Source organism: Lepus europaeus, chromosome 19 (assembly GCF_033115175.1).
Source record: "Lepus europaeus isolate LE1 chromosome 19, mLepTim1.pri, whole genome shotgun sequence".
Lineage (NCBI taxonomy): Eukaryota > Metazoa > Chordata > Mammalia > Lagomorpha > Leporidae > Lepus > Lepus europaeus.
Genome location: NC_084845.1, coordinates 9,222,778 through 9,227,244, shown reverse-complemented (window position 1 = coordinate 9,227,244; position 4,467 = coordinate 9,222,778).

Sequence of the window (4,467 nt, the reverse complement as noted above, 5' to 3'; positions counted from 1 at the left end):
CACCGGTTCGATTTCCGGCTGCTCCACTTCCGATCCAGCGCTCTGCTATGGCCTGGGAAAGCAGTGGAAGATGGCCCAAGTCCTTGGGCCCCTGCACCCACGTGGGAGACCTGGAAGAAGCTCCTGGCTCCTGGCTTCGGATCGGCGCAGCTCCAGCCATTGCAGCCACTTGGGGAGTGAACCAGCCAATGCAAGCTCTCTCTCTCTCTCTTTCAAGTAAATAAAAATAAATGTTGAAAATTTTCTTCTAAAGCAGAAAAAATAGAAAAGAGCTTGCTGTACCTATCAGATACTCTCCGGTGCTCGGTGGCACCAGGTACTGAGCTCTCCCCAGGAAACGCCTCGAGGACTTTCTTTTCTGTTGGCCGAGCCACGGTGCTCGGGTATTTTGGAACTTAAAACCCGCACCTATCAGGAGTGCAGAAAAAACACACGTGATGGAAAAACTATCCATGGATTTAGAAAATTTTTGTACCAAAATATGCTTATCTCTTTTTTAAAGATTTATTTGTTTATTTTGAAACTCAGAATTATGGAGAGAGAGGGAGAGACAGAGAGGGGAGGGAGATCTTCCATCTGTTGGTTCACTCCCCAAATGGCTGCAGCAACCAGGACTGGGCCAGACTGAAGCCAGGAGCTTCATCCGGGTCCCCCACGTGAGTGCAGGGGCCCAAGCACTGGGCCCATCCTCCACTGCTTTCCCAGTCTGTTAGCAGGGAGCAGGATCGGAAGTGGAGCAGCCGGGACTCGAACCAGCACCCACAGGTAGCGGCTTCACTCAAAATATAATTTCTTTTTTTTTTTTTTGAAATATAATTTCATTTTCCCACGGACTTTTTGAACCCCCTTTGCATACAACATATCATAATGTGTATTATATAGAATATATATTCATGCCACCCCTACACACACACACACGCACACACCCCACCTGTAGGGTTTGCTTCTCTGGAGAACCCTAGCTGGTACGTTCCTTGCACATACCTTAGGGACCGGCTGGAATTGGCCAGTTTTCATGACCCACAGTGAACACCTGAGAGACGCTGTCTGATAAAGTGAAAAGGTCGATTTGGACTCGGGCTTTCTCACCGTGTAAGCCGAGCAGCCCCCGGCAGCGCCCGGGTCAGGGACAGCCGTCTGGCGTCTGGCGAGGCCGGTCGTGGGAGACGGTGTTTGCAGGAAGCAATGAAGGAGACCGAGAGGAGGTGGAGGCGGCCGCTGATTTACGACTTGAACCAACCACACTGAGTTTGGCAGCCAAATTCTGTTCAAACAGCAGCGCTATCTTAAGTCCACAGTGACAGGGAAATGAGACTGACAGCTGAAGGTTTCCAGGCCACACGCCCTGCGCGGGCGACACAGCCCTGGTGTAGCCGCAGGATGGGCGCCAGGCTGCACCCTAACCTCCGAGTACCTGTGGCTGGGTCTCACCTGGCCCCCACCCTCCGTGGGATAAGAATACACTTTCACTTCCCACGTCAGGCCGAAGCATCTCCACGCTAAGACACCGCTGCTCTGGACGGTTTTTCTATTTTTTTGTAAAATTGCTTGATTTTGTATTTCCCACCTGGAATCCAAACCTTGTCATGCGACCAAGGCACACGTTTGATGGGAAGTACCATACAAGAACTCTGTCGGGGCCGGCATCCTGGCGAAGTGGGTTAAGCTGCACTTGTATGTCCCGGCTGCTCCACTTCCGATCCAGCTCTCCAGCTCTCTGCTGTGGAGAAGGTGGCCCAAGTCCTTGGGCCCCTGCACCCTGCACCCTGGAAGAAGCTCCTGGCTCCTGGCTCCGGATCGGCGCAGCTCCAGGCTTTGCAGCCATGTGGGTGGGGAGTGAACCAGCTGATGGAAGACCTCTCTGTCTCTCCTCTCTCTGAGACTCTCTTTCAAAGAGATAAATCAATCTGCTTTTTTCCCAGAGCTAAGGGAGAACTGCTCATTGCTCTTTTTTTTTTAAACAGAGAGAGACAGAGAAAGGTCTTCCTTCCATTAGTTCACCCCCCAAATGGCTGCTACAGCCGGCACTGGCACACTGTGCCAACCCGAAGCAGGGCCCAAGCACTTGGGCCATCTCCACTGTACTCCCAGGCCACAGCAGAGAGCTGGGAGAGGAGCAACAGGGACAGAATCCCAGCGCCCCGACCAGGATTAGAACCCGGGGTGCCGGCGCCGCAGGCAGAGGATTAGCCTAGCGAGCCGCGGCGCCGGCTTGCTCATAGCTCATCGCCACGCTGCCCATGGCCTCATGTTCAGACTCCCCAGGGCTTCCGCACAGCTGCCCTCCGACCAGATGATGGCGCTGTCTCAGCAAAGTCAAGGTCAAGATTTCATTTCACAGTCGGCTACAAAGGCAACTGGGGGCGGGCAACCAGGTCAAAAAAATTTTAAAAATACATTGGACATTGGTCCAGCTGTGACGATCTCATCGCTTGCTCTTCCTGGGTTGGCTGACCTCACACGGGCAAGAGGAGGACTTGGGTGTGTGTGTGTGTGTAGGTGGCTCGGTGGGCACGACACCGCTTGGGATACACCTGCATCTCACCTAGGAGAGCCCAGCCCAAGTCCTGGCTCCGATTCTGCTGCAGCGCCTGGCTAATGCAGACTCTGGGAGGCAGCGGTGACGGCTCAAGTACCTGGGATCCTGCCACTTCCGTGGGAGACCGGGATGGAGCTCCAGGCTCCTGGCTTCGGCCTGCCTCTGCTCTGGCCATGGTGGTCACTTGGGGGGTGAACCAGCAGGTGGAAGATCTGTCTGTCTGTCTCGCTCTCTCTCTCTGCTTTTCAAATAAATAAAAGACATCGTTGAAAAAAAGAAGCTTACAACCTCAGCAACTGGCCTGGGAAGCCGAGCCACAGCCTCAGTAGCCCCCAGCCCCAAATGGCCAGGACTCAGCCAAGGGCAGCCAGGTCCCCGTCACCTGCCCTGGCTCCAACACAGCCCCAACCCGGGAACACCGAGTACACTGCCCAGCCACAGAAGACGCCACACTTCCGGGAGCCCAGCGCCTGCTCCCCTGTGCCGGAAACCGTCAGAGCTGCACCCGGCCCGTGTGCGGCTGCGTCCCCTCGCGACGTCAGAGCTGGCTGGCGGCTCGCACGGCGGGCACCCCTACTACCAGGCCCTGCATGGAAAGTTTGCCGACCTTGGATTTGAAAGAGAAAACCGGGTGAAAACGTGCCGAGGAGCAAGAAGCCAGGGCGGTGGGCACGCTGGGCGCCGTTACGGGGAGGGGGCACGAGGCTGGCTGTGTGGAGGTGTTGTTCATGGAGATTCCACAGGCTCTGTATCTAGGGAGTCCCCTGGGCTGCATGTGTGTTCAATACTGGTTAATATTAAAGGACAGGCCGGTGCCGCGGCTCACCAGGCTAATCCTCCACCTTGCGACACCAGCACACCAGGTTCTAGTCCCGGTCGGGGTGCTGGATTCTATCCCGGTTGCCCCTCTTCCAGGCCAGCTCTCTGCTGTGGCCCGGGAAGGCAGTGGAGGATGGCCCAAGTGCTTGGGCCCTGCACCCCATGGGAGACCAGGAGAAGCACCTGGCCCTGGCTTCGGATCAGCACAATGCGCCGGCCACAGCGGCCATTGGAGGGTGAACCAACGGCAAAAAGGAAGACCTTTCTCTCTCTCTCTCTCTCTCTCTATCTATCTACTCTGCCTGTCCAAATATATATATATATATAAAAGGACAAACTTTGCTCAGTGGGGCCGGCGCTGTGGCATGGCAGGTAAAGCTGCCACCTGCAGTGCCAGCATCCCATATGGGCACTGGTTCGAGTTCTGGCTGCTTCACTTCCGATCCAGCTCTCTGTTATGGCCTGGGAATGCAGTAGAAGATGGCCCAAGTGCTTGGGCCCCTGCACCTGCATGGGAGACCTGGAGGAAGCTCCTGGCTCCTGGCTCCACAGCTCAGGTCACTGTGGCCATCTGGGGAGTGAACCAGCAGATGGAAGACCTCTCTCTCTCTCTGCCTCTGTCTCTCTGTAACTCTGCCTTTCAAATAAAAAAATAAATCTTTAAAGTTTCTATATTTTCGCACAATTCCACCTCCCTGGCCCCAATCATTGGTCCAGAGCTACTGTATCAACCCAACGGAGCCAATCACCATAGACCAGCCAGCTGCCCAGCTGACTGACATGTAGGTGAGCCAACCACAGCCCTTCCCTGGGACTTTTGAATCTGGGGCCAAAGGTGGTTGGCTGTGAGCTTTGAAGCTGTGGGGTGCCATGTTTCTGTTGAGTACAGGATGCTGCTCTCGGAGAGAAATGCTGACTCCATGCCTTCAAAACGGAGAGGCGCCCCTGCCCGCCCCTGCTCGGCTGCGCGGGCCGACCGCAATGGTTTCTATCCCTGCATCCGATGACAGCTGAGCACTAATGGTCCCCAGTGGCGAGCGCTGTTAGACCAACACGCCCACCCAGCCATCTAGGCAGGTCACAAACCAACGTGGACACGCCGGCCTCAG